Below are 24,566 nucleotides of genomic sequence, written 5' to 3'. Positions count from 1 at the left end.
ATTAAAGAGATTGTGTATAAGAGGCTAGTAGGTATAAAGATCTGACTAGACCAAAGGGGTATTTTGATACTTCCTTTTGAATTTTTTTTGCCCGACCTACAAGTCATAGAGAAATTTAGTTCCTTTTTTATGGCCACTAAGCCAAAACTCAGTGGTTTTATACTGCAAATATTGCAGAAAACAAAACAACCGCATTGAACCAGAAGACAGTACAATTGCATTGATCCCCTGTCCTGTGTCTAGTCTCATATCATCCTATCATTTCCCTTTCTCGTTGCCAATCAAAGTACGTTTTACTCTTAGATGAGGCAAATTGAGATATCAGCCATGGTTGAGAAACTGGTACAGCTTTTTTTCCAATCACTACCTTCACCGCCTCGCACCAATGAAAACTCCTTATGGACTTTTTCAGTGGTAGTATTTTCTTTTTCCTTTTGTCTTTCTCTTTTTTTTTCTGAATTTTAACTGACTGATAATATTTAGTTGAGCTTTGTGACAAATCTGTTTTATTTCAGGGAACTAACAGTTGTTGCCCATGAACAAAAATACCAAAAAAAAAATGAAAGGAAAATGACTTGCTAAACATTACTATGCAGAGTTCATAGGTTCAGTCATGGTTGATCTTCAGCTCTGAGTGCCAAAAAAGAAAAAGTCCATTAGGACCATTACTGAATTTCAGATCTGACATGTAATTTTGGAACGTTATCCCTTACGTCGTCCAGAAAACGTCTCAAGGAATCAGAGGATGATCCTCCTCCATGGAGAGCCATCCTACTCTTCTCCTTCATTTCCTATTTTCCTTCACCTTATTTCTGAATTCACTCTCAGAATCCATGAGCTGTTTAATCCCATTTTCAATCACAACTGCCCTTACAATCTCGTTATCCGCCATTAAAAAATCTTTTCTGAAATCCATCTTAATCTCCACAGCCATCCCCAAGTCGTTCACCATTAGGAAGGCATTCACCTGCTGCTCGGCATAGAGTGGCCAAGTTGCCATTGGAACGCCGCACCAAATGCTCTCCAACGTTGAGTTCCAGCCACAGTGAGAGACGAATCCTCCCACAGCAGGATGGGATAGCACTACCACCTACGGTGCCTATCCAATGACTTTTCCCACCTTTGCAATTTCCTGCAAGAACCCCTCTGGCAGGACTTCTTGCGGGTCCTCATAATCAACTGGAAACTAAAACTTTCCTTTAGGTGGAGGCCTTCTCAAAGACCACAAGAATCGAACTCCACTGCGCTGGAGTGCATGAGCAATTTCCTTCACTTGTTCACCATCGAAAGATCCTGCACTACCAAAGCAAAGGAACACCACAGAAGAATCAGGCTGATTATCAAGCCATTTCATAATCATCTCAGTGTCTTGGTTTGGACCATTGCTTCCCTTAGGATTCAACACAGGCCCGACTGCATAGACCGGTGGGATAGTTTTATCGTTGGATAAAGCCTTTACTGCATGGGATTCTAACTCGAGGAAAGTGTTAATGATGATTCCCTTGGTCTCAGTGGCGGAGCCAGAAAAAATTTTCAATGGGGATAAAAATAACACTAAAATTTTTTTCCTACAATTTTGTTAGTTTTTTAAGTAAAAAAATATTCAACAACAAATTAAAATGAAAAAGATTTTTTGAACTTATTTCAAATGAAATTTTGTAACCCACATATCCTTTTAGAATATTAATTTATGAACCAATTTAAAAGATCACGTAATTCTTTCACTTATTTCATAAAAAAACTTTGGAAGCACACTTAAGATAATATCAAAATTCTAGGATGTTGCTGCGGTATGTTTATTAGTCAAAGCAGATGTGTGGAAAGTTGGGGCTGCATGATTATGGCCACAAACAGTAGGAGAGTATGTTCGCAGGGCACGTGTAAAGGGTTCTTGTAACCTGCAACCTGTGTTGAACGGGATTGTGACCGTAAATGTGAAATATGGAGTGTGTAAATTAAGCAACTTGCAAAGTGAGAGGGTCAGTGTGGAGTGCGTAAACTAAGCAACGTGCAAAGTGAGAGGGTTGTACGCGAAAGTATGGGCAGGCAAAAAGCAGCGAAGCTTGGTGGAGAAGCTAAATAGTGCCGGCGTATTAGTAAGGACGAACCGCGAAACCGGACCAAGAAGAATAGCAAAAGATAGGGATTTCTTATGGAGGGGGCGGCCGAAATAGATGCTTCGGATATGCAGTGGGATAGCGAAGCAGAAAGCGAAAATCTAGCATCGCCGATGCATAAAAGTGGAATACCATCGAATTGTAAAAGTTGTAGCACTGAAAGGAAGCCGCTTCGGCGGACGGCGGAAACAATGGTAAGCCACTCAACTCATCCCGTAAAGAATATGATGAACTGCCTTTTGGATGAGCAACGATAGGCTATCAGAGAGTTTGGGTTCGGGTCAATTCTGAATGTGAAGGGAGTAGAGGTTGACAAAGAGATGTTGAACTGGCTGGTGGATAACTTTGATGTAGATGGGAGGACATTGAACGTCCATGGGTACTGTCTACACGTGACGGCCGAGGATGTGGAATGTGTACTTGGCTTGAGCAGTGTGACAGCCCCACCTCACCCTAAGGCGAACCAAAGGGTTCGGCGGACCGCCTGCCCAGCTCTCACCAGGACTCTGAACTCGATTCACACAAATCCAGCATAGTACGCGCGATAGGACCCAAAGAAAATGAACAATCGGAAACTACTAAGGTGAGAACATGCCTACCAAACCATAAAATCATAGTCTCAATGGAATACATTTAATCGACAAGGTCAAACACTTATACATATATTTACATTGAAGTCTTGAACAAATTAACATACAGTGTGAGCCGAGGTACTCACACTACACAAAATGCAATTAGGGCTTCATTTTTAAAGAGTTTAACAACATGACATATATACTAGCTTGCCCCTTTTCTTCCAAAACTGTGATTTCCAAATTTGTCCCCTGTAAGGAAAACAAAGGCAACAGAAAGGGGGTGACCTTACGCTCAATGAGGTACCAAACATATAGGGGTAAAATCATGGCCTTTCACATTTAATCAATCAGATACATATACCAGATATCAAGGAAAACATTTAGACACAGTGATTCAAAGGGAAATGATACAAGTGGCTCTCAGGAGCCAGATTTTCATTTGCAGTACTTGATCCGAACCCGTTGACTCTCCGTCAACGTCAATAGAACCAACATATCCGTAGACCCTACTTTACACCAATTTTCATCCACCAAACATACCCTTACCGGGCCCGAACTCCATTCAGGAACAGTAATGGTAATACTCGAGTATACCGGAATCAAAAGTCTCAATACCCAAAAATTTCCAAAACAGACTACCGTGGTTTGTTATCTAATCGACCAGACCCTTGCCGGCCCGACTTGAGTAACTAGCCACAGGTGTTGAGCTCAGAGGTCACAGAAAGGTCGTTGGATACCAGCCTCCAAACGACGTCCGAACAGATTCAGATACAGTTAACAGATTATACACAGTAAATAGGCATATGGACAGACAAGAGAACGAGTGTGATAAAGTACACCCTCGTCTCAAACAGAATAAACAGATAGTGCAGTCATTTAAATCGCAGATTGCAGGGGCAGGAACCAAGTTAAACAGCAAATGAGGGGAGTGGTACACTCACCGGTTCAAGTACAGATACTTCAAAAGTTTTCACTTCAAACTGGTTTTAATCGCCAAGAAACCCTAAAATCATCAAAGTAAAATAATTGAAGGTTTCACATCCAAAATCGAGTAAACGGGATGTGCAAGTGAGACTCGACTACACGTCGTACGCCTTTCCAGGTTAAGTACTAGTACAAAAGAATAAAATATGACTTTTGAGCAAAAAGATAACAGTTGGTCCTAGGGTTACAAACAACCCCCAAAATCCCACATTTGTACTAAGATCAACTCAATTGAAGGAATCGTGTAGCCCTAAAATTTTGGGCAGCATGCCCTCTGTATTTACCTATTTTTCCCAACCACTTATGGTTTCATTATTTTCCTCAATCAATCCCAAAGTCATACACAATATAAATTCATCACAACAGCCGTTCAATGGGCTCAAAGTCATTCAAGTACAAAATTTAGCTAGGAAAATGACCGGAAATGAAAGTTAAGCCCTAAAACCCAAAAACAGATTTAACGTCATTTAGCGTATTGGACACAACCAGCGTTACTATTATCGGATTGGGGTATAATTTAAACCGTTGCGAAGCTAAGACAGAGGGCTACAACTTTGATGAAGGCTACTCAGCCCAGTTTATAATGTATCTAGGTCAAATTCACCAAAACAACCCCAGATTTTTCAATTCGAAGTTTACTGTGGCAGTTCTGATTCATGCAGTCATATCTCGGCATATACAATTCCAATTCAAATGATTCCAAAACCATTTGAAAGCTAAGATATAAGGCTATAAGTCTTAAGAAGACATCGATAACCAAATCAGTAGTATTCCTGGTCAAAACAACCAATTACAAAAGCTGATTAGCATGTTCGGATAGAAACATAGCAGTAGGGGTATTTCAGTCTTTTCACAGGCTACATTGCTCCGATTGAGCTGATATTTTGCAGACTACTATAAAACATCATTCCCTATAACTTTCATGTTTTGTGATAAGGCCAATTCGGCCTCTAACGAGGTGTAACAGTACCGGGAAGAATTGGGGAAAAAATAAACCCTAATCTGGAATTTTTCGCACAAAGTGGAAATTTCCCGCAATTAGCTACAATTTACGCACAATAGCTTTATTCTAAGCTATCCCAATTCATCATCCATGGTCACACAATATTAACCCTATGAAAACAGAAAAATTCAAGAATAAATATAAAAGTCACCAATCTCAACTAAAAGTCATGAAATCTTCCACCAAATCACATCTTTGACTAACACAAGCTACCAATTTCATATTAGCAAGACCAAAGAATGAACTCCTTAGCTACTCACCTTGCAACTCAAGAGAAGAGCCAACTAAGTACCTTTGTTTCTCAAACCAGTTCACCAACTACCTCAAGACCACTTAGCAAAGGGATTTTATGGAGTGATTTGAAGTTTTATCGGTTTGATTTGAAGATTGGAGCAAGATTATGAAGTAGGAAGTTGGAGGATTTTTTTATTTTCTTAAGCAAGAGGTTATGCCAAAGGGGAGCAAAATGTGATGAATTTTTGGTCAAATTTTGATTAAATGGTAAAGTAAGAAAGTTAGTCAAAGTCCAAGAATAAATGGCATGGTGACACTTGTCACCTTTTGGCCCTAAAAATTATCCTTTTTCCCTCCAATGCTAATCCAACAATAATACAACTAAGTAACATCTAATTACCTCTTATCACCTAGTACATTAATCCCGGTATACAAAACTTAACCTAATTGGCCGAATTTTATCAACTTACCGCACTAGTGGGTCCCACATCCGGTATACACTCTTAAAATCTTATAAACTAATTTATACTAGAAAAAATGATTTCAAAACTATCTTTACTCATAAAAATTATTTTCATAATTTTTTTGAATAAATAAAATGTGGAAAAGCATGCAATTAATAGAAAATAAAACCTAACAATTAAGAAAATTATGGGTTCTCATAAGCAGCCATGGGAAAGATATTGAAATCGAAAAGCAAAGGCAAGAGATGGATACAGAGTTGGAAAGAGAATTGAATATCACAATAAATAGCGAAAAAATTGTAGTGGAGGAATTGAGTGACAGTCTATGTAGTTTGCATAACGAAGGCCAAAAATTCAAAGTGAAGTTGGTACTGTTTGTCGTTGGTAGGTTGTTAGCACCAACTTTGGATGACACAGTGAGCAGGGATCTCGTGGCTGTAGTGGGTAAAGAAGAGAATATGGAAAATTTGAACTGGTCGAAATTCATACTAGACAATTTGGTGAAGGGCATCCGGGAAAGAGACGGCAACGGAATAGCAGGATGTGCACTATTCTTGATGGTATATGAAGACGCCCCATTTTGTAATAGAGATAGGAATTGCTAGAATAATTAAATTTTACTTTGACGTAAAGGACCTGTAAATGATGATTGGAGTATTTGTCCGTGCAGATTTACTATCCGGAACGATTCTATATCGAAGGTGAGGACGAGTTTCACAAGTTCTAGCCGAGAGGGCCGAGGCTAAGATTTTGGGGAAGGTACGAGATGAATGAAAGCGTGCGAATATTGTGGAGGAATCGCATATTTGAGGGCGAACAGGTAATGTAAAATGTTGTCCTGTGAATTGTTGTTGAAATTGCAATTGCATTATGTGACGTTACAAGTAGGACAAAACTGAAGGGTTGTATTGACAGGGCAATGTGCAGTTTTACAATAACGTAACCTGTAGAGAAGACATTGACAGAAGACTGATTGAAATTGAACGTGGTAATAAAGATGTGAAGGACAGTATTGGTAGAATGGAAGCAATGATTGAAAGTCGTTTTGAAACACTGAGGAGCATGTATGAAAGTGGAAGGGTGTGCAAAACAAACCGGCCACCTGCTGTGAAGGGTGGGCAGAAGGATGATTGGCGCGGTAATACCAGAAGAGGCGGTGAAGTACATAAATTTAGTCCTAGAACGACAGATGTTAGGTCCAAAAGCAGGAGTGAAAATGATAGAGTAACTAGGGGTGAAAAGACTGCGGCGAAAATTACAAAGCGAAGAAGTAGAAAGAGACTAAGGATGGACAATACGGAAAAGCTTGTGTTGGAAGACAAACAAAACAAAAGGCAATGTAAAAGAACAAAGGTATGCGAGAGTAATTGACAAGGTATCTGGTAGCATTTAAAAAGTAAAGTATAAATTGTAGTTTTATGTACAGATGGATAGCAGTGGGATAAAGGAGTGTCAAACGAATATGGTTGCTTTATTGGCAAAGGTGAGTATTCCAACGTTCCATAATTTCTAAAGGAAACTACTGTAGACAAGGAAAGATGACATATTTTTCTGGTAGCAGGAAACTAGGCTGGCATCAATCGGTGGAAAAGTGAGCGAGGGACGCGCTAAAATACTGAAGTTCTTGTTTGACACTCAGCTCTTTCAAGGGTATGTAGTGGCTCATGGTTTTGGTAAATCATCAGTTGTATTTTCCTTTATTTGAAATTGCAATGACATAGGGGGCGTAAAAGTAGTTAGAAGTAAAAGTTTGATTGAATAGGTACTATGATTCTCCCCACAGGGGACGGGGCATGTGAACGAAAATTTTAGGAAGCAGTTAAACTTGGATTACAAGTAAGCGTCAAGTTTACAATTTGTGTGCTGCCAATTATGCCTGGTTATATAAATAGCAAGTGTAGGTAAATTATGGTTGCATATAGAATATAAGGTGAGTATTTAATATATTGAGCGTAAAACTAGAGTGATAATTAACTATGGCAGTAGTTAACTGACCTATGTTTTTGGCAGACGCCCCTTTATGGTCATTGAGTTAGCCCTAAGGAAGTTCAACGTAATTGATGGTTGTATTAATGAGGAAGAGTGAACCTACTCCAACTTGTTAAGTCGAGTCATTGAAAATGATGATATCAAGCTTGTAGCGCATAGAGAAAAGTTGAATGTAACTTTATAATGGCAGGAAAGTATTGATGTCAATTAAGGGGCAGACAGCAACTCGGGATGCAATGGAGTCCTTGCTGCCCGAAAAAGCTATGGCATGTGATGTGAGTAAATGGAGGAATTAAAATTGGGCGGTGCTTTGTGGACTGTTTCATTCCTGACGAAGTAATTTTACTTGAGTTTGGTGCAGATAATAAATTGTTATTGTGCGATGAAAACAGCAAGGCAGCAAAGGCGTGCTGTAGAGGAGTCAATTCGATGGTGGTTTATGCCAACTTGGTTTCAGGTACAAGTATTAGTCCAAAGTTGGGGGGTGTAAGTACGTACATTCATATAGAAATGACATAATTTTGTTTTGTGTTGTAGCAAGAGATTTTGGAGTTCAACAAATCTGCAGACGAACTGTATTATGCATATCTACAGGAATGTAAAGTAGGAGATAATATAAAGAAGTGTGAGAAGGTACGACAACCCGCCCTGTTATGTAGCATAATGGAATATCGCATAATGCTGAATAACTAAGCGCTGCTGTTGTCAGATTTTCGTGCCAATGTGGCACGATGCGCATTGGTATATGTGTGTGGTGGACATGGCAAACGAAGAAGTATTAATTTATGATTCAATGAGAGGACACGAGCAAATGGATATGATTAGGCGCGGGTTTGTGGAGACAATGGTAACCTAACTTGGTTTGTCAAACATTTCATGAACACGAGCATAAACTTTTGAATTGGTGTCAGTAAACTTAGTTTTGTGCATATGTTTTTCCACTATTGCCCTCAGATTGAAAGGTTGGAAACAGCGCTGACTCATGGTTTGGAAGGGTAGTATTCGTCATGCCGTTGGCTGGACAAAATAAAAGCTACAAACACATGTCCACAACAACGGAATGCGTAAGTTGAGTGTGTATAGCTTGGCAGGTGTTTATATAGTTCAGCAACAGTTGTGTCTAAATTTGTGGTTATGGTTTGTAATGCAGGTGGGATTGTGGGTTATTCATGCTGAAGTACATGGATATGTTGTCAAGTGGAATTGGAAGCTGGAAATGGAACCAGGTAAGAAAAAAAAAAGCGTTGTAGCAGTAAAAGTGTGATTGATTGGTTTAGGTTGCGAACGATGGAGATAGTAACAAATGAATCGGTGCAGTACAATTCGAAACAGGAGCGTCGCAAACTAGCACTGTGTTTAGTTCTGGATGATGCCAACGTTGTCCGTCATCAAATTATGCGCAAAGCGAATATCCATAGGAGCTTGGAGATGAATAAAGTCGAGGTTGGATGAAGGTGGAAAGACAGAGAGACAGAGTTTGGCTAGTGGTAGCGTCATTTTGTGGAAAGGTAGGGGATATATACTGGGACGCACGTCGTCGTAGGCCAAAATCCAAAAGAGGGCGACAGAGATTCCACAAGCTATCATAGTAAGACAAGCGGTTAGTGTGTATCTATCATATGCATTAGAGGCAGGGCAAGCAATGTAATCAATAGCGAAGTTGAACTTGAACCCAGCAAAGTTGCCAGCGGTGGTGTTGGGAGGCCTTACCTTGGGGATAACGACAAGCACAATCCACAATGAATAAGTATGACTAGCTTACAATGCTACATGCCATGAACAACGATTTCTGATATAAATACAAATAAATTAAATATTTGAATGGTGGTCATAATTTACGCGTATAAATTTATGTTCCGTGAGAGTTTATGAATTAGGTGTGTCGAGTGTGCAAAAACAATTTGTGCTGAAACGGAGTTTAAACTTGGTATGGGTTAGTTTGTTGCTTACCGTTGTATCCTAAAGGGTGATGTGGCATTCAACGTAATTTAGTTCTGATTTTATCGAACAAATAAATTATCCATAAATAGCTGGTGTTTGTATTGGAAATCGGGCTTAATTAAATTGTATCCGATAAGTAAATTTGTATTTTAGCAAAATGGATACTCTGTTGTTGTGGCGTAGGAATTCCATAAAGAGCTGGTATTTTATTTGAAAACGGGTTTAATTTAAATTTAGCTGACAAATGAATATTTTTCTGACGGAAAATGGGTAGTCTGTAATTATAATAGGGGAAAGCCATAAAGAGCGGTTTTATTATCGAAGAACCCGTTTCAATATAATGTTGTCAGATAAATAAACATTTATTTAAGGGAAATGGGTACTCCGTTCTTATACTGGACCAAAGCATTGAAAAGTGGGTTGTCATATTAAACACCGACGTGTTTATTTTTTTGCTTTTCGATAAATAAAGTACCCAATTTAAGGAGATTGGGTACTGCTGACCGCATGATGGACGAAAGCCATAAAAAGGTGGACGTTTATAAGACAACGGGTTTAACCAATATTTTTTTTCGATAAATACATTTTAGCCTTTTGGCACATTGGGTACTGTGTCAGTGCAATGGACGAAAGGCATAAAGAGCTGGTCTTTTATTCATCCCTGGGTTTATTTTCAATTTATCCGAAAGACATAAGGCATAAGGCATAAGGCACCTTGGGTAAGATGTTGTAATGGAGGAAAGGCATAAAGAGGTGAAACATTTAAATTGAAACGCGTGTTTGGATATATGAATGGGCCTCTACGGAGAATGGGTTTAGTCTTTACTTGCAGTGGAGGAAAGCCATAAAGAGTTGGGGTTGTAAGGAACAAAGCGTTTGAATACAATGTTGTCCCATAAATAAATTTTTATTTAAGGCAAATGGGTACTCCGTTGTTATTATGGACGAAAGCGTTCAAAGTTGGGGTTCTTTTAATAAAGTTAACGGGTTTATTTCGTATGCTTTCCGAAAAATAAATTATTGTTTAAGGAAATTGGGTACTCCTGACTGTATGATGGACGAAAGCAATAACCAGCTGGTCTTTTATAAGACAAGGGGTTTAATTATATTTTAGCCGATAACTACATTTGTACTCAAGCCCGCTTGGGTACCCTGTTGTTGTAATGGAGGAAAGGCATAAAGATCTGGTCTTTTATTGAATAACGAGTTAATTTTGATTAAATCCGATAACCAAATTTTGTATGTATGCAAAAGGGGTACTGTGCTCGTATGATGAAACAGAGCGAACAGACGCGATGGGACAAAACAAGCGTAGAAATGTTTACTGTAGGCGCTTATGGTTTGGACGGGGCTAACAAGATTGGAATCATGTGAATTTAGTCATTCTTTTGTTGAACTCAAAACCATAAGTGAAAAGCTATGGAAATAGGTATAATGATGAATAATTTCATGTTAACAATCAATGCAAAAAGTAACCAACATCAACATCACCATCAGTGTTGCCATGTACACTTAGCTACCATACCATGGCATGTGTCTATACACATGCCATATATACACTTTTATACCAGTAAAACGGGCAGGAATCATAGAATTCAGCCTCGAACATTTTGATTTGCAAACCGTTCATAAATAAATTCAATCAAATTGCCCTTTCTAAACAAACACGACTTTGGGCAAACCAGGAACTTCCCATGAATTTTCTCCAGCTGCAACATTCCATTCCAATAATAATACTGATTGCTTTCTTCATGCAAGTCAATCTCTTTGTTCCCTCAACTCACATCCCCAACCGGAAGTATGGCTAAGCTGTTGGGGATGTTACCTGTTCCGTCCAACCATTTGCATCAGGGTTGACATGTGTGCCAGCGTCATGTGGATCCCTTCGATAACATATTCCAATTCGTCTAAGGAATCCATCACGACAGGTCCATTTTAAAATGCAACTTGTCCAAGCTTGTCACCAGCATAGACATTCCCATTCCAAAGCTCCAAAGTCTTCACCTCCTCCGCCAGCAGCTATGTTTCCCTATCCAATGACATAATCAACCATCGGTTAGCTAAAGGAATAGATTAGTCATACAGTCTTTGTGTTTGGTAAGAGATTCCATTTCTGGACTTTGTTTTGGTACAGACGCAAAAGGAAGGAGCTTAGCTCAAATAATGTCAACCATTGCTCCCTTAGCCACTGTGAGTATTGCATCTATCCAACAGGTTGACCAGATGGACAGATTCAGCGAGTGGCATTTACGATTTGTAATGGTTAGACAAGAAAAGTCGTCAAGAAACAAATACAATGAAAAAAGGCAAAGCTTACTACATTCCAACGTATCTAGCACGAGTTTATGATAGGCGGATCCCCTATATGTAAGCAATTAAACCCACAATCTGATATTCGTTCCTCATGTGCACTAGGGAACTTGCAGACCGCATACACCACTCCCAACTTCCACCAGTTTAAAATGACATTCATAAATTTACTCAGCGACTGCCCTTTGTAAACAAAGAAGAAGTGAGGTTAGAAAGTAGTACTGCCATGATCTGCAGTTTGCCGTCCTAGTGTCCGACCAAAGCAGACCAGTTTTTTGGTGGTCTGTCCCATCAGAAGAGAGCTTCTCTGCTTGCAAGGGTTTGCAGAAGCTTCCACTACAATCAACCGTCCATAACCTGATCTTCGTCATACCTTGAGATTTTTCTTTTTTTGCTTGCTCTGTGTAGATGATCAGCGCAATTTCAGCTAACATAACTAGCCATTGAAGTATTATGAATATATTCCTAAACATGTATGCAATGGATACCTCCGGAATATATCGTTTTGGAGCTTCCCGTTTGCGCTTCAATTGCTTTGGTGGGTCTCGCAGTCCAAGAGTGCTGACAACATTACTGTAAAACTTCCAATCCTCACTGCCTTCTGTTATGGGTGATTGTCCAAAAGGGTTGTGTTTCCTGAATTCTTGTACATTATCAGCATCGGCCAATTTCTTCAAGTATCGTACAAAATCTCCTTCAGGATCTGCAAATATTTTCTTTGTGTAAGCAAAATATACATTCTGCGGTTACCGTAGCAAAAACAAAATTTCAGAGCAACGAAAATTGCGTCTTACCCAAATAATTGTCCTGTACAGTCCAAGATGTATAAGTGGTGGGGAAGATGGCATTGTACACCTATAGAATTAGTAATATGGAAACAGTTAGACCTGATCTAACTTATTTGTAAAAACATGAGCATATATAACATAAGGATCAGTTGGGACGGTGCACTTACAGAATTAAGGAAGGATTTATATGGAGAATCATCTACTAATATTGTGTTAGAGCTATTGTACGACTTATATTCTCCCCACACATGTTTCAGTTCCTTAAACATCACATTTTTGTCTGGATGGTCCCTAAGCCTAGTTTCTGCCACAGTGCAACGAGACTGATCCTGCAAAATATTGAATGTACCCGACTTGCATTTAGCATAAGTTGTACACAGTGACTTACATAGATAATCGTAATAATAACGGTTGCCGTCTCACCCAAACAAATAGCAGTTTCTGCTCCAAACGTTCATTCATTTGTGTGGACATACTATCCAACACTGGTTGAATGTTATGCCTGCAGAGAACACAAATGTCTTGAATTTCAGCCGGTAAATAATTGTGGCCGTTTGAATCAATTAATTCGAATATAGGTTGGCGGATACCTTAGCTTTGATGACTAAACAGCCACATCAAAACATGACAAACAGACCTTCAAGAATTCAAAGCAATGTGGTCTAAAGTTATGGTAACGATTTCTGGTCCTCCTAGTAAATGCACTGCCCAGAAACACTCCATTCAAATCAAGAATAAGAAGCTTCTTCTTTGAATCATTGGTAGACGCTAGTTCAGGTATGCTTGTTGTTAGCGTTGTACCTTCGCCTGGGGATAAAACTTAAGGCATACAGCATTACATCACTTGGATGTGGCACGTGAAAAAAATTTTCTGATAACATAATGCCAGTTCAAACACACGTGAAATTGGAAAGTGCAAAGCAAAGTTCTAGAAAGTGCAATTATTACGATTTCGTGATAAGCACCCAGGCAACTAGTATGTTGCGGGACTACGAAAACAACTTCTGAATGCGATGGTCATGAAGAGATGCGTTGGAACAGAGGCACATACATTTTTTCTGGTTTCCTTCATACAGTGATTGATTTGGTCGCAATAAATTCCTAAAGCCGTAAAGAATTCAAAATCGATCGTAAACCCTTAATTTCAAGGAACCAATCACAGTAAAGGCGAGACATAATGTACCGTTCTCGGCCTGCACATGGCCCGTTTTATTGGTAGCATCATCTTGCAAATCTCCTCTGCCATCAGCCTCATTTGCATGTTTATGCTCTTTCAGAAAAGCAGCATAAGTGAACGGGTCTGCTAGTTTCCCCAAAACGATCTCCCAAGCAATAGATTTTCTAGCAATGCCAACATCAAACTGTACATAAATGCAAAAACAATGTCAGAGGCAATAAAGTGATCTTGCTGCAGGCAACACAAGGAGTTTGGACACCTACAACTTGTGGTCGACATCCCATTGCCTAGCATTGCGTAAACTTCAGTGCGAACACCCCACAACTTGACGCATCTTTCTGTTTCAGTTGGTATGTTACACGAATAAATGTCCAGGGGCGATTTTCATGGAAAATTTCCATCAGGATCCATTCCTAAAAACGAATAGAATTATCGTAAAATGTAATGTTAGAAATATGTAATAGTTGTTTCATATGAAGCTAAGCTACTATTTTGAATTTTCCTTACCACAGATTGCATTAAACCCTGGTAGAAGGTGCAATAATTGTGCATAGAATCAACTATGTACGCTTCTTTCTCCTTCACATGTGCAATCATGAGAAACCAATGATTCGAATAAATTATTGGGAAAAAAATCTGCAATGGCACACAATATTTTGGAAGAATGTGTTAAAAGGTATGGAATATTAGGCTGCATCCAATTAAATTGACAAATAGATGCTACTTTTTTTTTATAATCTAATATTGACAGTGATAAGCAATGTTTACCTTTTCAGGATTTTTGAAGGAGTCGGCATTGGTTTCACCAACAAATGTCTTCTTGGTTATGGGAGATATGTATGGATAATCTAACACGCATTTCAGCTACAATTGAAAGTAAATGACAAGCAAGTCTTAGGTATACATTTTGCAATCCACAGCAACATATATACAAATTTTCTTTACGTACCAAGAACATAGGAGTGAAGAAAACAAATTGCTGATACTGTCTCTGGAGTAAATGAAGGTACTGGGTCACGACCTTCAAAAAATGGAACAAATTCAGACATTGAAGACAATGTGAATGCAAAGACAGGTTGCGAAGAAGCTATTTGTGTAATCGAATAAACAAATTAACCTTGTTTGAGAGACATTGCTCATCATGCATGATGAGCTCCAATTCTTGTCTTGTAATATCAAAGACATGCTGCTTATCTAGCACACTGACACAGTTGTGTACAAGATGCAGAAGATTACAATAAGCAGATGAAAGTGATATCAGTGTACAATGATTGAAAGTAACGAGGCTTTTACATACATCTAAGGAACAAGTTCTCTAAAATGAAAGAAAACAGCTTCTTCCAAATCCTCATGTGCTACGGCAAAACCTTCTGCCTCACCCTAAATAATAAAGGAATTAGCACATAAAAAAATAAGTTAAGAAAGCGCACAGAGCATGTCTTACATCTCGTAAAAATGGCAATGTCGCAAATCCGGACTCCTTCACTTGGACGGAACCAACCTTTTGTAAAATTTGTATCACTTTATATTCAACCTAGTAATACAACAATCAGGTTATGCACCTGGGTTACCATACAAAAGCACATACAAAAAGGAGCAAATTAACATTTTGACATACACTATTCTGAAATCTGGCAACTTGAGCAATTATAACAACATCTTCGTCGTCTGATTTTTCTCCCACCACTGGGAGCATCTCGACCCCAGCACACTCCCCCCATTATCCAATACTTTTGTTTCTTGAACTTTTTTATTCTCGTCCCCACTCTGTCCAATGGCAACAGGAGCAGTGCTAGATTTCTTGCACATCCAATTCCCATCTTCAGTCTTGAATGCTAGTTTCTTGAAATACGATACTCCGATTTTCTGACCGTAAAATCCTTTGTCGATGTGATCAGCATAAAATGGCACGCTAAACCGCCTAAAGATCCTGGTCAGCAATACACCAAAAGGGAGATGGGATTTCTTATTCTCCCTACTCTTAATCTTCCTAATCATGTTGAACATTGTTGCAATGATCAATTTGCCTGTGTTCACTGGTTGTTTGTGTAAGAAATGTCACAATTTAACTCTTTCCACTGCACTAACGGAACTCAAACTTCCAGCTTTAAGTACAATGTTATGAGTTATTACCAGATGTAACAGCCTTGGCAACACTTTCAAATCAAGCCCATAAAATTTACTTTTTTTACCCATGTTCATCATTTTGTCACCATTTTGCCGACTTTCTCACATAAATTCAATGTCACTGTACCCAGCCACAGCAACCTTATCAACGTTCTTTACACTAATCTGTTTATATTCAACGGTATATCCAGTATCAACCAAACCAAACTCTGAAAACAAACCTCACTAGACACCTCGAGTTTTACATTCCTAACCACTGAACGCACAACAGACTTCTGATGATTTGCACTACAGTTGGCGTAGAATTCTCTAACTAGTGCATCATAGCACTTATCATTATTTGCTAGCAAATTTAACAAATTTTGGGTATGAAGGTATTCCTTTATATTAATACACTCACTATCGAGTGCTTCTGCATCTACCCACATACCTAGAGAGATAGGAAGACTAAAACAGGCCTCCATATTCGCACCTACGTCTGCTTCAGGATGCGATTTAAATTGTTGAGTACTATCAGCTGACTTAGACAAGCGAACGATTTAAAATTGATTTCCCGTCGCCTTGCCTCCTAAACAGATTGAAACTGCTCAATTTTTGAAAAGCGGGGAAAACTTACACCGCACCTTTTGAGGAAGTACTAACAACAAGCGAGCTTTTTATGGGTTGGAAAGGAGAAAGGAGTTCCGCGTGTGAACAACACCAACTTTGTGTGGAGAATTGAATAGGCGGAACGGGTTGAACCTTGTTAAAACCTGATTTATCCTTTGGGAACGGGTTTGGATGGGATTCAAACCCGATTATATGGGAGAATTGAACCGGCGGGAACGGGTTTGGATGGAATTAAAATCCGATTCAGCCTTCAGGAAGGGGTTTGGATGGGATTGACACCCGAGTGTGTGGGAGAATTGAACAGGCAGAAAGCCGATAAATAGCTGGTGTTTTATTGGATAAAGAGTGATCATGCATTCGGCACGGACAAGAGTACTGGGTATTTAGGGCAAAATCGTACTCTGTTTGTTATATGTACGAAAGTCATAAAAAGCAGGCATTTTATTCCATGGAGGGTGTATATTGAAAAAAGGAACTTTTTTTCTTTTTTTCGATAAATGAATTTATGTTTGGTAAAATGTGTACTCTGTTCTTATAATGGAAAAAAGCCATAAAGGGCTGGTATTTTCCCGCAAAAAGGAATTATTTTTGTTGTATTCTAAAAATAAATTTGTTTATGGGAAACTGATTACCTGTTATAATGGGGCAAAGCCATAAAGAGCCGTTGTTTTATTGGGAACTGGATTTATTGTTATTCTATTCGACAAATTTATTGATTTACCGGCAAATGGCTACTGTGATGTTATGAGGGAGAAACCCATAAAGAGCTGGCCCTTTACAAGGGAATTATACTGTACACAAAGTGGACGCGATTTGGTCCACGCAATTATCCGAAATACAAATTTATAACACATTTGTCTATTTTGAAAACATTACTTACGCCACATGGGTGCTCTGTTCCGCTGAAGGAGGAAACCCATAAAGAGCTGGCCTTTTCAGCTGGTGTTTAGACTTTACAGAAAGTGGACGCGATTTGCTGTACGCAATTATCCCAATTAAAAATTTATAACACATTTGTCTATTTTGAAAACATTACTTACGTCACATGTGTGCTCTGTTCTGATGAAGGAGGAAACCCATAAAGAGCTGGCCTTTTACCGGGTAATTAAACTTTACAGGAATTTGCTGGTTTAAATCCGTTGCTTGCTTATGCCACATGGGTGCTCTGTTCTTATGAAGGAGAAAACCCATAAAGAGCTGGTCATTTGCCTAGGAATTATAGTCTATAGAAAGTGGACAGCAAAATGGCCTATGAAAGCATTACTTACGCCACATTGGAACATCAGCCTTTGAAAAAATGTCGAAAAAAATAAAGACCTGATTTTTTATTGGGATACGGCTTACTTTTCACTCTTACTACATTGTAATGTCAGGATAATGGGTATTCTGTTGTGGCTAATGGAGGAAAGCCACAAAGAGGTGGGTATATATTTTCATTTTGTCTTATCCTTTCATTTTTCCGGTGTTTAAATTTGTACTCAAGGACCATGGGTGCTCTGTTATTGTGAACGGGGAAACCCATAAAGAGCAGGTCTTTTGTTGATGTAACTAAGTTCTCCCGATGTGGTTTAAAACCCAAAATACATCTGTAATAGAATTAAATAGTTATAGTCGTGAAATGAGATGAATAAACCTTTTCCACTAAGATTGAAGTTGCGCACGAATGTTTTTCCTTCTGTTAACACGAAGAAGGGAATACATCTTCATTCTTCTAGCTAGTTATGCTCACTGCAGATGCTTATTAATTGTTAGCTGGCTCATCTTTTCCTTGCACACATAGTTTTTTATTAAACTATTCTAACACCATTTCTTATGTATTTAATAAAGTTCTAACTACAGTAGAGTAACCATACAGATGTCTAATACTTTATATCAAAAGCCTAACATATTTGGATGTCAATTCAGTTCATAAACATAACGGATTTGCAGGTGGTTACAAAGTTGTGCATAAAATGACATTGCAAACATTGAAACTTACATAACCAAAACAGGTAAGGCATCACAAATTGCTGCAATTTCATCATCCCAAGCGCAGTCGTCACATGTCATGTCCTCTTCGTCAATTTCATGTATAAGCCACGAACATCTACGACTGTTATGCTGCATGCCACAACAAATGGGCCTTTGGCTTAGAACCACAGGATTTTGGACCCAAATCGTCCTCAAAATCCTTCGCAGCCTGTCACGGCAATGTTTCACTTTCCGTTTCTGAATTTCTGAATTCTTCATGCTGCCAATCAGAGCCATACCTTTCGACTTTAAGTGGTCCCCACCAAAGAGGAAAATTATTCCTAAGGCATAGGCAGCTTCGTCGTGGCCTGATTGCGCAGCTCCTTGTAGGCATTGCAATGCTGCTTCCACATTCTTACCTCTAAAATAATCAACCTAAGCAGATCACGGTTGAAAGTACAATGAAAAGGGCACTGATAGTGTTGGGGAATTGTTTGGCGGCTAATTTACGTGGCATGACCAGATTTTTTATTTTTTCCCTTGGGTACGACATTACTAGACTTTCGGGTATGCATATACAAATTTGTCTAACAAAAGAGATCAATCCATGATCACTTTTGTTTCTTGTTGCTTACTTTCCAAAGAAACTGAAGTTGTCCCAGTGCAGAGCTGGAATTATAATGTCATAGACTAAGTTTATCATTGATAGCTTGAATGTAAAAAGCAGAATAAAATGAAGCAACTTGCCAAAAACCATGATGCCTACCACCCCTTTCCAATACAAGGCTTCTGCATTTTTGCTCTGTCTACACTTCTTCAAGAACCTGGACAGTTTGTGATTTTTATGCCACGGAACGATTTCAAACTTGTCCAGGGACACGCGCTGGTACACATTGTTGTCTTTCGAAACATCGCAAAACAGCTTACAGCTACAAGATACGAATCATGATCCAGTTATTGCATAAGAAAATGACATATTTCGCAAAATTTAGGCCGCCCATGTTTCTATCCTCAATAGCTGAATGAACCTTAGTTTTGCCCGGAAAAGATCAATGGACGAAGAAGCTGCGACATGTGCAAGAACATCAGCTAGCACCTCTCTCGGAAGGGAGGAGATGGAGGTTATTTTCGGTAAATTCTGTTCGTTGGCCATGTCGGGTTGCCTCCTTTTCTTAGCCGCAGAGAATCCCGAGTAGCCCCAATAATGATGTAAGATTTGATCCATCACTGTTTCCTGAAAAACTAAAATAACGATTGAACAAGCAACATATCCTAAAATATGTGCATTCGTAGATAACACTAACGGTCTCTGGCCTTGCATGGCGTCAAGTTACGAAACATGGTACACGTTATATAATGTCGTATCAGGAAAGTAAGCTGCATTAGTTTTGCAATTAATTTCCAAAACGGAATTGGATTGTTGAAGCTTCAAAAATCCAATTATGTAATTGTTCTGTTTTTGCTATCTGGTTTCATTAAGGAATCTTTTACAACAAAACAAAAGAAAAAGGAATTTGCGGGGGCGGTGGAGTGGGAAATGTACCACTGTATTTGTTCAACTACAGTGTATATTTTGACAATAACGTTATTTTTTCTTTCCACCATATGAAGTGCTCAGACATAATTTTTGTGGAGCGTCTCATTATAGCAATAACCAACTGCATCGGGAAAATGGCGATTTGTACTGAAGACGAAATACCAAACACACGTGAAAAAAAAATTCATCCCAAACGTTTGTTGATAACACAGCAAATTGTACACCGCTAGCAAATCCGACAACAGCATTCAAGTACGGTAGTATAGTTATGCAATACGTCCAGAAACAAGCAAAGCAGGTGCCATATTGATAACCGGCCAGGATGAGCACGTACCTGCAATCGATCGTCAAACGAAATCCAGAACTCGCTAACAGCGCTTTGGCAGACGGGTTCCGCGGGGCAAATGGTCAAGAAGAAAGTCGCGACTCTTTGATATATACCCGCCTTACTCCTCAGCTACCGCCACGGACGTCCTAACTGGAACCCATTTTGCGTCTCCCCCCACACACACACACACATGCACATAATGTAATTATGTGATTAAGTAAATCATTAATTTTGGAAATAGTTAGTTAACTAATTTCTGTTATCTAATTAGCTAATTGTCTAATTAACTAATTAACTAAAACTGTTGGCGGTCTGAAACTTACAAACAGTTTGGTCGTTTTCTTAAACTTTCACATATTAAACTTATGTTAAATACAAAATATACTAATTTTTCTTTGGGCGCTATTTCCCATAAAGAGTTGGTATGTTTCCCATAAAGAACTGGTATAAAACATACAACAAAATCTGCCTTTTTCCCATAAAGAGCTGGTTTGTTGTGCGCTATTTAACCAAATTTTCATATTTAAACAAATCTATTAAAATTAAAATAACGTATTTGAAAGTTACGTTTTTATTTGAAAGAACGCATTCCTTGGATTTACTTTTCACTCTTTGGGAAGAAACTCAAAAATCGCCACCCTTTGGGAAGTTAGTTAAAATCCTCCCTGTTTTTGGGAATTGACTCCTTTTTAATACAGCGACTATATTTACTTTCTAGTAGTAATTTGTTTTATGGTTTATGATTTTGTTATGTTTTATCAAAAAGGTTAATAACTATCGTACTAACATTTATGGAGATGTTAATTTGTCGTATGTGTAATTCTTTTATTTTATACAAATTATTATGGCAGGGGTAAATTTGGAATTTAATTGAATTAAATTTAAGAAACTCTCATCAAACCAAGCATCAGGAATAAGAATGCACAACATTCCAATGTGTGACCCAAGCTAAGTATTGGACGCCAAGTTTAATTCCAAATTCAGAGTCTATTATTTTATCTCCATTTCCAATTCCAATCGGTGAAACAAGCACCCCCGAGTTCAACATTTTTAAAAATTTGAAAAACATCTCAACAAACATTCCAAAAGATGTTGTATTTGTAAATATTCCCAAATATTATACCCAGACCGCTCCACGAAACGTTGTTCCTGGTAAAAAAAAGCAGGGAACGAGGGTTAAACACCGCGGGAAAGTAATTTGTTTTAAAAAAGGACAAACCAACGGGAGGGAAGGCTCATCACCCTTTCCATTTCAACTTCGAACGCGTGGATCGAAATGTAGCCAACTCCGGGTCCGCAAGGGGTCCAATTGTGCATACATTCATTAGTCTAACGACCCGTTTGGTAAGACGGTTTCGAATGGGTTCCCGGTTTGCATTGTATCACTAATATTTTTATAGTTATGTAGTTATTTTTGAACTTTTGTATATTTACATTGGATTAAAATATTTAATTTACCTACTTACGCACAATTAACGATATTCTTATTAAGTATACACAATTATGTAATGTGTTTTCATGTACGTAATCTAATTCATACTACGAATTATACTAATAACTATACATACTTATTGATACAATTTATACATTAGTTATTTCATTTTATAAATACATTTTCTCCAGATATGTTTAGTGAGACAAAATCTTTACAAAGAACGAAGCGCGGCTCGAAAATGCGAACCAAACGCTACAACAACAAATCCACCAGTTCCTCCCCCGTGTTGTGACCCATCCCTTGACCTCCTTGCCCCCATTGGGCAGCAGTATGTAAATGGTGGGGAATTTTGCCACACCCGGGAAGAAAGGCCGCCCCCGCCCCCTCCCCCACCCCTCATACCAAACAAAAGTGTGTCGTCTGCTCACCTGATTTATTTGAACTCAAGTGGCCTTTCCAACTCCCAATTTTCCCATCCCTCATCGTCCGACCTTGGCTGCTTGCGGAATGCATTTTTTCGTAACTGTTGATTTACAAAGAATTACTATAGCAATTTGAAATTCGGATCCGTTCATATTCATAGTTATGTGTTCATGGACGGCGTTGTAGCAAGACACCTATAGTAATACTGTGATAATTTATGGTAAAAAAAGAGCGCCACGAGTCCTCCAAAGCAAACTTACACAAAGCAGTTGAAGGTTACAAATTAAAAAAGAACAGTTATCAACAACAGTTTTCGTAAAGTGCTTGAAATTGTATCGTAATTACACAACAAATGTGGCGATTGCAACATCAGGGTTTTTTTTTTTGCGAATGCGTTGTTGGAATAGTCATTGCTCCGGCTACACAGCTAACGTTTTGCAGTTATGGGCCCTGGGTGCTTATTCTTTGGCAATGTCAATAATCGTGGCCTTTGTTTAAAACAAGTTCATCCGTAAATGTCTGCGTCCTGGCACTTGTGTGTCGCCGCTTACATCCGAAGGTTTCCCGGCGAGCAATTCCACTGCTACAACAGTGTTTCCCTGTCCGCTCCTGGAGCTTCAATGCACTTTGCAAAATGAGCTGTATTTGTTCTAGCCTTTGCTCCACCACATGTGTGTTCTGCGATACATTCGATGTTAATCGAAATATTTCTGCACTTTTTTTTAACACTTTCTTTCTCAGCCCCATGCATTGTACAAGTAGGTCCTCGTACCATTGTCTGGGCACCTAAGTGGGAAAAACAAACGTGGCTGTATGAATTTTAAACAAATTGCTCAAACTTAGTTAATAGCTGAAATATAGGAGGAAGAAGGCCATACCACATCACCAACAACACCTGGAAGAGGCAACCCTATTACATCGCCACCAACTCTGTGAATGCCCTCTTTCTCCAGTGATCCATCGGTTTGTATGCACATCACTGACCAGGAAGGGTAATTAATTGGATGTTTCAGTGACGATGTTGAAGCCTCACTTAGTGGCAACTGGTCACATATATGCATTACGCACGCTTTGCCACTGGGTGACAAGGAGGACGAAGTCAGTGGTTTCATTAGCCTGTTGCGCACAAATTCGTCATAAGAAGCATCTGGCGGGGATTCTGGGTATAGTGTTGCAATGGCCAGTCCATGAAGCACGTCATGTAGCCGGGTTCCCGAAATGGTATCGGTGCTGTACATATCTGGTGGCCGATGAGGAGGTTGCTTTGGAGATACACCTACATACACCTGCCTAATCACCCTCTCACCAATGTAGTAAAATCTTCCCATGGGCCCATCCAAAATCAATCTCGTTGCAGTTAGTTCCTTCGATTTGAGATACCGATTCAGCATTGGCATTGCAGCCCAGGGCAGCCAGTTGACCTACAATACAGAATTAAAAAGCGATTTAACATTGCATTGTTCAAGAGGCGGAAATAAATCTGATTAGTGTAAAAACTTGCAGTGGTTTCAAAACTAATAGAAGTTCTTAGTACGGTAACAAACATTTTTCGGGTTTCGGGTGTCAATAACGCCGTGAAAATGTTCAACCGTAGACGGTGAATGGCGGATGCCTCTGTTGTACGAACGCCATCGCCACATTCTGGGCAATACGTCCCTCTCTTCCTATTTCAGTTTATACGGACTTAACTGAAGAATTTCATAAGCCCACACCTAAACGTTGTCATACAAATTATGTCCACCGTTGTACATGAAGAAGTACCTGCCACACTGTTGGTTTAACGGAACATGGAATTCTCCAAATGACATATAGTGAAGTCAATTCTGGACTTACCTCCTATACAAAGCTGTAGCCGCCAAGGCTTTTCGTCAGGCGTCGGGAGACGGCAGACATAAATCTGTACAAGGTTGCCATCCTCACCCCTCCCAAGTTAAAATTCCCTATACAATCTACGTCCTCCAACGCAAGCAGACACCACAGGTGAATTGTATCGCCCGTGTTGCTAAGAAAAGTGCGGCCAAACATGTATAGAACGAAAGCTCTAGTCAGCTGTGACACCTGAACGTCGTCGTTTTCGTCAATCGCTTTGTCTTTGTAGAATGACAATATATCTGTAACTCTGATCGCACCCCTAGAAGCAAAAGCTGGCACCCAATCCAATTACTCCTCGATGTAATTGGCATTTTCCCTAACATTATAATCCCACGGAATGGGCAAGCCGCCAACTGCAACACCGGTTATACAGGAGAAGTCCAACGGTGTCAGTGCCATCTCTCCGAAAGGCAAATGAAAGGAGTTTGTTGAGTCTCACCATCGCTCCGCTAGTGCGACAGGCAACTTTCTATCTCTTTCGGCCACGGGCAAGTGGCTCAGAAAATTCCCAAACCCAACACTAACAACTTTCGCGGTCACCTTTGGAGGCAGCCTCTTCCACCACTCCATAAGTTCCACTGACGACCCTCTAGAATAAATTGAGTAGACTTCCTGTGCAATAATTTAGAACAAATTCAGCCATTTTTTGTTACATGTAAACGAAATGAGAGGTTGGGACTTGTAAGCAGAATTAATTAACGAG

At 39.2% G+C, this 24,566-nt stretch overlaps 1 pseudogene; it reads right to left on the bottom strand.

The window, feature by feature from the left end:
• Positions 1-665: 665 nt before the first annotated feature.
• The window catches only part of LOC113771173, a 36,034-nt pseudogene continuing 12,133 nt past the window's right edge, over positions 666-24,566 (bottom strand).

This window comes from Coffea eugenioides, chromosome 5, assembly GCF_003713205.1.
Source record: "Coffea eugenioides isolate CCC68of chromosome 5, Ceug_1.0, whole genome shotgun sequence".
Taxonomy (NCBI): Eukaryota; Viridiplantae; Streptophyta; class Magnoliopsida; order Gentianales; family Rubiaceae; genus Coffea; species Coffea eugenioides.
The sequence above is the reverse complement of the archived record's forward strand: the minus strand, read 5'-3'. Positions and strand labels throughout refer to the sequence as shown.